Here is a 10,652-nt window from a genome sequence, read left to right as displayed (position 1 = left end):
CTAAGAGAAGTTCCTATGGAATGAACAAAGTTGGAGTTTGTTCATTTTGCTCCCACTATGGAATGAACAAACATGAAAAATGGATGTTCAAATCAATATATTTGTTGATTTGAACATCGTTACGGACAAACCAGCGCGGGCCTGTGGTAAGGCCGGGCGGGATTGCTACCAACGCTGGCGTCCGAAGAAAAAACGCCAGCGTTTGTACATCCAACGCGTGTCTTGACTTAAAGCGCCAGAGTCCCTAATAGAAACGCCAGCGTCTGACCCAATGGCGCCAACGGCTCAATCTGAACGGCTGAAAAAACTTGTGATCCAACGGCTACATTTTTTGAATTCTATAAATACTCCTCATTTCAATTCCAAATTCACACATTCTACACATTCTTCACTCTCAAATCATCTACAAAAATGCCTCCCAGAGTTCGTGCTGTTAGATTCACTAAACAAGAGGATTTAGCTATTTGTAGAGCCTTCGTTTTTCACACACAAGATGCTGTCATGCGTGATGTAGCCGATTCGACGTTGACTTTCTGGGAGAAAGTTTACAGAATGTTCACCGCTGAAACTGGGAACATCCATGGGCGTGATTCTCATGGATTGCAATATCGTTTTAGTGTAATTAGTATGAATGTATTTGAGTTCATGGCTTTACTAATGGAGAATCACAAAAATAAGCTCAACGGTGAAGCCGAACATGAAGTGGAACCCAGAACTCTAGCGATGTGGCCAGTAACTCACCGCGGTCGTCCTTTCGACTTCCATGCTTGTTCCAACATTCTTAGGGTGCTCAACAGATACAATCCCCTACTTTAGGAATTCCACCACCCGCCGAGAATTGACGCCTATGTAGTGGTTGTTGTAATCTAATGTATTTCTTTTATTTTCATGTATGATGCGGTGGTTCTTCAATGCAGTACGTTTTTATTTATGATGGTGCAATTTTTAATCCAGGAAAAATTGAAATTACTGACGTGCAAATGTGAAGATTAATCGTAATAACATAGTGAATCAATTTGTCATACAACTTCAATCATCCCACTCCACCAAAAAACACATGGGACATTCCCAGAAATGCCTTCCATATGTGTCTTCTTCAGAAGAAGTCCGCAAATGCATAAAAGTCTTGCAACCGGGATTTGAGCATGCACTGATTCTCTGTGGACAATGTTTGTATTCGTGATCTCCATATCCACAATGATTGTAGTGTAATAGCTCCTTCTTCAATTTGGCTTTAACTTTGAAGTTGTTGCAGAGTGTTGCAATCTTTTCTTCTTCTTGTTTTTTAATCTTCATAGCAATTGGGATCTTGACATTGCAAATACCTGAGCTTTTCCGGTTGTGATTCAATCACCATTCTGATGCGTGAACAACCTTCCCGCTGACACTTTGAATACATCCAAGGACATTGCATAAGACTGTGGTTATCCATGAAACATGATGGACAAACCTCTTTTGCTTCGACACATAATATTTGCTTCGCTTTGCCTTTAGAAAACATGGCAGATGTTGTGAAAGAAATCGGTTGGTTTGTCTTAGAATAAAACCTAGTGATGTATTTATAATAGAAAATAGGCATTGGTAATTCAAACGGGCGGTTTTAGAAAAGTCGCCAGCGCTATTACTTCAAACGCCAACGGAAAAATTTCCAACGGCTCCCTTTTCTTTCTCGACCTATAAATTTCATTCCTCCCATCTCCAAAATCACATCTTATTCTTCTTTTTTTTATTAAATCTCTCTCCCTCTTTGACAGAAATGTCTGTTAGAAATCGTGGTCCAAAGTTTACTCAAGAAGAGGATATAACTCTATGCAAAGCATATTTCTTTCATAGGGTAATCACCGGTGTTGTTATTTCTCATGAAGATTCTTTTTGGGGGAACGTTTTTCAATGTTCGTCTCATTGACGGGAAACCCGGGAAACCGATATGTTCGTCGATTACGTGCTCGTTTTCATTCTATTAGGCTTGAAGTCCAACCATTTCTTGCTCTAGTAATGGAAATTGATCGAGAAAAGTTCGTCGGTGTTACTAAAGATGAAGTGATCCAAACAGCTCTTGATAATTGGGATGAAGCTCACGGTAAACCTTTTCATTACGAAGCGTGTTTCAGAATTTTAAAAGATGGTCCATCTCAAGCACATCGTTACTGCACTCGAATGCCGCTGCCGGTCTTTACAATGGAAGAAGATGTTGCTCTTGTTCGATGTTGGTTACATCGTATGATGAGACCAATGAACAATGAAAATTTCTGTGAAAAAGTATTGGGACATTTTGTACCATCGCGGAACGAAGCCATAAGAAACTGTAAGAGCCTAGAACTAAGAATTACATTCATCACCAAGAAAGTCAAACATTATACAAAAGTATTGTGGATGGTTCACCGTAGCAATTCTGGATTATCCAACGAAGAATTGGTGAGTATCTTACCTTTCTCCTCATGGGCTCAACTGCATCATAAAAATATCTGAACTTGTTATTTATCTGTTTTACAAAAAACCATCGCTCAGACCAAGTTTACCGAAGAAAGCGGAAGAGAGTTTAGGCATTTTGAATGCTATGAACTTTACAGAAAGAATGTCGTTGGATTTGATGTAGTTTGATGTTTTTTTTGTTTTGGTTTATTAAAATGTAGTTTGATGTTATTTGCAAGTTTAAATTATAATAAATTTCACTTAATCTGAAGTGGAAATCTATTTTAAAATATAAACATTTTCATTCATTGATATTAATGCCAATTCTTTTACAAGATAAAAACTTAGACAATAATAAAAACTTCAATAAAAATCAAGTACAAGTTTTGGCCTCCTGTTTATCTTCATTTGACGTATTTCCATTCAACGCGTTCTTTGACAGTTTCACCTTTGTTTTTGAATTTTTTGTTGTTAACTTTCAAAACTGGAGCTCTTCTTTGCCTTTTAGCAGAACATTTTCTTGGAGCAACTTCTAAAACTTGCACCTCCCTTTTACAATTTTCAATCTTTTTAAAACTCCCACATATCTTAGAAACAACAGCTTCAATTTTTGCATCGCAAAAAAGTGTGATCGACTTTTCAACCATTTTACAAGAGAAAATTCAAGTGAATTTTGGTGTGAGTGAATTGTTTGAAGATGGTGGTAATTTATAGAGGTAAAAAGTGAATTTCGAATTTTAAAAAACTACCCATTGGCGTCAGTAGCAAAAACGCCGGCGTTTTATCTTAGGACGCCGAGTTGGTTCTTCCGACGCCTGAGTTTTCACTTCCAACGCCAGCGTTGGATCTACCGACGCTTGCATTTTTACCTGGATCGCACGCCTATTAATCTAACGTCCAATGCTTTACCATAGTGGAAAACCTAGTTTGGCTCAACAAACCAATATGTCTGTTCATTCCCATAGGAATTTCTCTAACACCTACGGGGGACAATGATCATTTGATAAACCAATCAACGACCAAAGCACCATCCATTGATCTTAATGTCTTAAAGAACACAAGAAAGCCATTCAATTTTTTGTTTTTTTAATTATTATCTATAAAAGCAGAAACAAATATATATAAAAGCTTTTGAAAAAACCAATACCTAAGAACCAAACGCATGCAATATGCGCCATGGCAAGGGAGCCCCAGACTATAAGAGCCATGTTGGTTTTCCTCCATCTTTTGTTACCTTCACGAAATAGAAGACGAAGACATAAATGACCCTTGATTCAAATTCTAATGAGGCCAACATCCACAAGGTGCACGAAATGGTCTTCAGTTTTCTTTTTCTTCCTAATCATCGTTAGATTTGTACAACACCTTGGAAGCAAAACATGGGAGACCTTAAGAGGATAGGGAAATCAAACTTTTTCCAGCTCTCTAATGTGTTGGTCTTTCAAATCTTTCCTCCAACCAAGGATTAATTTTTCGTGCTTCTTAATCATCTCTGACTTGCTATTCACCTCTTCTTCCATTTGAGCAATCCCCTGGATAAAACATGGTAGTACAAATTAGGATCTTCCTGGGGAAAGATCGTCCTCGTTTAGAGGATTTATTAGTCCTATGTTCTTTCCCAAAGTTGTATTAGTGTTGTTCAATAATTCAATTCAGATCTGCCATGTCTTGAGAAAGCACTAAAAGTACTATTACATATGATATACCTTCCGAAGTATTTCGTCCTTCGTAGGAAACTCTTCATGTTGCAGATCAATAAAATACAATTGAAGTTTCTTGGCAGCTTCCATGAAATCTCTTGCATGCCTCTACACATCAACTAAAAAACACAGAAATTAACCATAGTTGTGGATACAAGAACCCGTGTACTTGTCTGTACTGCATAAAGAAGGGGGGAACTTTATTTTCACATCTGAAGAGGTATGACGACGCAACCAAGAAAAGAATCATAAATATGAGTGCAGCTAAAGTTCTGCAACGTACAAGGTAGAAAAGACCGTTTATAAATAATTGTCTGAACTGAAGTGCTTGTTTAGTAACCATAAAAAAAAACTGATTACGGGTTGAAAACCTATTTGGGGTCAATTTTGGGGTTTCATAAATATATGAACAGTTCAATAAACCCAAATGAATAATACACTGCACGCTGTATCATAGGAACTTTTCCCTTTTGATAGCATTCAATAATCCTGTGGTATGGTTGCAAATGCAATCACATTTAATCAAACAAATTATATACAAAATACTAGATTTGTGTCCGTGCTACGCACCAGACGTTTATTTTCCTTTTTCTTTTTGATTTGGTGTGCTCGGGGCTTCGCCCTGCCCCGTGGCGACGTATGTGGGTTCTTTTCTTATTTTTTTATTTTTTTATATATTAATTTGGAAAAAAGAGTCCCAATATGGTAGGAACTCGACTTCCAAATTGAATTTGGACTTCCATATAATTCAAAACACGGTAAGTTGAGTTTTCCTTTTGAGTTTGCAATTTTTAAACCAATCATAAGTTGTCAAGTGTCTTCACTAGAACGCTCGTTTCACGGAACTCAAAAAAGGCTTATTTCGACCAATAGAAATCGAGGATTTCCTCACCGTTCAACGTGGGAGTTTTATTTGTCTAGGCCTTTAAGTTTTTAGATATATTCCAATAGCAGAGAGGAAGACATATTTTTTTTTGAAACATCTCTAAACCATATTCTCCAATTAGGTACTCCATCGATGCATCTTCTCAATTAACACAGTAAAGAAAAAGACCACAAATAAATCAAAATAAGAGCTAACGGTCTACATTTTAAGACCGGCATCAAAAATTTCCATCTCTAGAACATAGCGGCTAAAACTATGATGAATTAAAAATACGATGACATGTTCTCTTAAGTTCACAAGTTTCTTTGAATTACAAATAGAAAACTGATTCAAGAAAACAAATGAGGAAAAGAAAAATAATAAGAATTCAACCGTTAACTAACAAAACATCAAATTACTAGGATTATCAGGGAAGAGTTACTAAACTCATCGTGGTGTGGATCAATCTTCTTCAATGTCAACCAAATAAAAATAGTGAAATGTTATACTGAAACTGAAGTCGAGAAAATAGGGAAAAGAGACTTGGCAACACTGCTGTCATCATCAAGCTTGTTAAAACCGTTTGGGTTTAGGATGTACGTCATTATCCTACACCATAGTCCACCTAGTGAAACTAATAGACAATTTTGACGGTTATTGTATCACAGGTCAGGACAGTGCACTTATTACAGGAAGAGGTCTTAATTGTTGATCACTACATCTAGAGTTGCTCATCGGGAAAAATACGGTCTAGTCCAAAAATGTGTTAAAAAATACAATTTAGTCCATGACGAGTCAAGTAAGTATAGATTAGTCCAAAAATAATTTAAAATATGGAAAATACACAATTAACCTTCGTGATTTACAATTTAGTCCAAAGTGACTCATGATGATGTCAACAACTTTAAATAATATAAAAATAATTAAAAACCAATTTATCTTTTGAACCGCTCATCAAAAATTCGCAAACTTTATATATTCGGAAATCTCTTTCCAAGATCTACAAAAAAAAGTATCATATGACTATATAAACTCTCACGTATCTTATTTCCAATGTCAGCCGATTCTAACTGAAAAGACGAGGGTACCCAAATACACCACGATCTTTTATTTATCAACTTATAAGTCCTCTTCCGAATGTGATCGTCTATGGACAGAGCTGAGACAATACGACAATTCGGTTCACACTTCGTGTGATCGTCTATGGATACGAGATCGAGACAATACAATAACAAGATCACTTGTGTGATTGACTACGGATACAAGATGGAGACGATATAGCAACAAAGTGTGTACTTGATAATAGGTTCGGAAATAACCGAAACTCTATAGGATCAATATCAAGTATTACGGAGTTAACCTACTTGTGTATTTTACTTAAATATAATAAAAATTATAATGCAAAAAACACAGTAAAAGACACAACAAGATTTTGTTAACGAGGAAACCGCAAATGCAGAAAAACCCCGGGATCTAGTCCAGTTTTGAATACTCTCAGAATTAAGCCGCTATACACAATCTAATACCAACTTCGCATAGTTGAGACCAAGCATACTACCCATAGCTACTTAGTTCCCTCAGTATCCCCACGCCTTCGACTTCTAGAGTCATGCACGTGAATAGCAAGGCCTTTGGATCGTATTCCAAACAACAAAAAAAGAATCTGTTTGGTAACCAGTCTAATCAATCTTGCTAGAAGATAAGATGTGTTGTTGAAAAAGGCTCTTATGTTTAATCTAATAAACTTGAAAATACGAGGGTACCCAAAAATACCTCAATCTAAAACTTTTCCACCTATAAGTCCTTTCTCCGAAAGTGATTGTCTATGGACTGAGTCGAGACAATACAACTAATCGGTTCACACTTCGTGTGATCGTCTATATATACGAGATCAAGACAATACGACAACAAGATAACTTGTGTGATTGACTATAGATACAAGATCGAGACAGTACAACAACGAAGTATGTTTAATTGATAAAAGGTTTTGACTTAATCAAACACAATAGGATTGCTATCAAGTAAATAGGAATTAACGTTTGTGTATTTTACTTCTAATTATAAAGCAATTATAATTGCGGAAATAGAAAAGTAAAAGACACAGCAAGATTTTGTTAACGAGGAAACCGCAAATGCAGAAAAACCCTGGGACCTTGTCCAGAATTGAATACTCTCAAGATTAAGCCGCTATACAAAATCTAAACCAACTTCGTACAGTTGAGACCAAGCAACTAAACCTATAGTTCACCTAGTTCCGTATGTATTCCTTCGCCTCCAACTTGCAATAAGTCACGCACTTGGAAAAATTCCTTTGGTTCGTATTCCAAACAGTAAAGGAACAACAAATCTGTTCGGTAACAACTCTTTTCAACCAAGTGATGTGAGTTTGACAAAAGGCTCTTTCGTTTATCCCAATAAACTCCCTTGTCAAGTCCTTAGATCTATCCAATAACAATTACCAAAGTAATTGTCAAGATTTTGCAATCAATACTTTGAATCATAAAGAATTGTATTGATGCCGATCTACACAACTAATCAATCAAATCTATCAAAAGGATAAATTGATTATAGTTGGATCCTTTTCCAGCCGAAACAAGTATTGTGCACACCAAAGATTATGAACCCAAATATCTTCTTTGTCTTCAAATCTTCTTTGATCTTCATTAAACACCTGCACACAATCAACTTGAATCTCTTGTGATCAATCACACACAGAACGGAGTCTGTTAACAGTGGAATATCACAAGACGTCTTTAGATCCACAAACAGTATAAATATCCCCGTCGAAACTTCGATCTAGTTTGAGTGAATCTTATATCAGAAGAGAAGATTCTCAAGCATAAACAAACTAGGTGCAATCAAAGTTCAACAACCGTTAGTCAATCAAATTAATCGAAAACTAATACTAAACTGCATTTATCTAGTTTCCCACCAACGGTACTAATAGAGCTTCTCAATCCCAAAGAAGTATTTAAAATCGAGCGGTCGTAAGAGATTTCACCTAATTAGGTTACTTTCCTCTCTGAATAGGCGGCTCCACCAGTAACAACACAACTAAATAGTTTTGCTGGCTTTGAGGATTAGTTTGCTTGAAATGCAAACTTCAGTATTTATAGACCAAGGAAGTTTGGACACCAAGGAATTTCCAAAATCGTATATTCTCAAAGATATGCAATAAACACAAAATCAGTTTTCATAATTCCTGAAAATGCTCTGTCCAATTAATGACCGAAATCTCAGTAGAAAATCTCCAACTAGTAAATGCACATTACTAATTTTTATTATCTAAAGATATGCGTTTTAATTGCTGGAAATTAAAAGCATATAAAATTAAAAACCTTAATTAAAAGATTCTCAATTTATTTCGATCCGGGATTCTTCTTTAGCTATTAAGGAATATCTTTGAACAATAAATGTTAAGAGTTACTGCACAAGTTCAAAGTATGTCGACATCTTTACTTTGTAAATCCTTTTTCATATTTACAATCTTGGAATCGATTTGCCACACTTCCAAACAAGTTTAGAATTGGTTCATATGACTTCCAAGAACTATGTGATTGATTATCCTATCAAATCACAAATCATGGGTTTCACGGTTCTACCAAAACAAGTTTCGGTTCTACCTCCATGTGGGTACTAGAATTAGTCACGCTAGTTACCAAAACTTGGTTAACTAGGTACTAGGATCGGTTCCCACATATATATGGTATCTAATTTGTATTTGTTGCACATGTTCATAGGATCGGTTCCCAATAAATAAAAACGTGCTGCACATGTTCATAGGATCGGTTCCCAATAACTAAAAACTTGTTGCACCTCTTACAAGGATCGATTCCCCTTTTGTGATCGGTTGCACCTCGTACTAGGATCGGTCCCCCAATGTCCAGAGTTGGTCATACCAATTACAACAAATCGATCATACCGTCTCAGGTGATTACTTAAGATAGGTTTCACTAATAAAAGTCATACCAATACATAAGTCAGGCCTTGTGAATAGTTTTACCAAGAACATAAGAAAGTCATGAGCGGTTATACTAAACACACATATTGGTAATTCAAAATATTTGCAATGAATAAAAAATACCAATAAGCCTAGCGATTTCCCTTTCGATTCACAAAACAAGTTTATGAATGTACTTTCTTTAAACGAATGTAAAACATTGTTTCCTAGGACGAAATCTTCACCTCATGCCCATACATAATCACAATAGCATTCAAACGATTATGCCGATGTCTTATATATGAAGTTAAAAAGATAAGCGTTATACTTCGTATTGTATTCCTTAATACTACGTCTAACTAGAGTATAATCATTCATACCTTCGCAATTATGTTTTCAATATGCACGACTTGAAAGATACGTTAGGGAATGAAAAGTACAAGTCAAATATTACTAAGCTCAAGTGGAAGGATGATGTCGACGTTGTAGCTCTTTACTTCTTCACATGCTTCAAGTCTTCACGTAATACTTGTAATGTCTCATATCCTAATACTTTCAAGCTAAACTATACGAAGTTGAATCTATTAAATAATCAAGCGACTCTTTAAATGAGTTTTGGTTCACTAAAATATGACAACCAAACTTGACATACCAACGCTTGGTGGGTTCAACCGAGCTATGATCTAACAAAACTCCTTTGTCTGGTTAAATCAATCTATCTAACGACTACCAAAATAATCAAGTTTAGATTCACACTCAATCAATATAGATCTCAAAGAGAAACTATAAAGCGATGCTAATCTCATGCAACTAATCAATCAGATTTATCAAAGAGAAACTGATTGTAGTTGGATCCAAGATGATCAAGGTTGTGCACTAAATCCACAAGATACGAAAACTAGTAAGAATTCTTCTTCGTCTTCAAATCTTCTATTGCCTTCAAAACCTGCACAACAACACTTGAATCCTCTTTGATCAATCACACACAGAACGGAGTCCGTTAACAATAGATTATCACAAGACGTTGTTAGATCTAACAACAGTTCTAAAGATCCCGTCGATACTTTGATCTAGTGTGAGTGAATCTTATATCAGAAGAGAAGATTCTCAAGAATGAAAAAACTAGGTGCAATCAAAGTTTCAATAACCGTTAGTCAATCAAATCAATAATCGAAAACTACAATAATAATACAATTATCTAGTTTCCCACCAACGGTACTCGTAGAGCTTCTTGATCCCACATAAGTCTTTAAACGAGCGGTCGTAAGAGATTTCACCTAATTAAGATACTTTCCTCTCTGAATAGACGGCTCCACCAAAAACAACAAGAAATGAAGTTTGCTGGGCTCTTAGGAAAGTTTGCTAGAAATGAAAACTTAGGTATTTATAGACCAAGGTTGTTTGGACAACAAGGAAATTCCAAAACCGAAAATATTCTCACGATATGCATTGAAGTACCTAATTTCGGTTTTCCTATTTTCACTTAAATGCCAAACCTATATTTCCGAAAGCTCTCATAGAAAACTTCTATTATTAGTCTAGCACATTAAATAATAATATTTTCCATAAGATATGCTTTAATTGGTGGTAATTTAAACATATATGACTAGGGAATTACCCGTGCCGTACCGGCACAGGCTATTTCGCAACATCGTAAGAGAACCGCCTCATGGGTGGGGTGGCGGCCCCACGCGGACCCACCCAAAAACTGTGTTAGATTTTTTTATTTTTTGTA

At 36.0% G+C, this 10,652-nt stretch overlaps 1 pseudogene; it reads right to left on the bottom strand.

Moving 5' to 3' along the window:
* Positions 1–3,818: 3,818 nt before the first annotated feature.
* The window catches only part of LOC113295607, a 111,541-nt pseudogene continuing 104,707 nt past the window's right edge, over positions 3,819–10,652 (bottom strand).

The sequence above is a fragment of the Papaver somniferum genome, chromosome 7, assembly GCF_003573695.1.
Source record: "Papaver somniferum cultivar HN1 chromosome 7, ASM357369v1, whole genome shotgun sequence".
Classification (NCBI taxonomy): domain Eukaryota; kingdom Viridiplantae; phylum Streptophyta; class Magnoliopsida; order Ranunculales; family Papaveraceae; genus Papaver; species Papaver somniferum.
The sequence above is the reverse complement of the archived record's forward strand: the minus strand, read 5'-3'. Positions and strand labels throughout refer to the sequence as shown.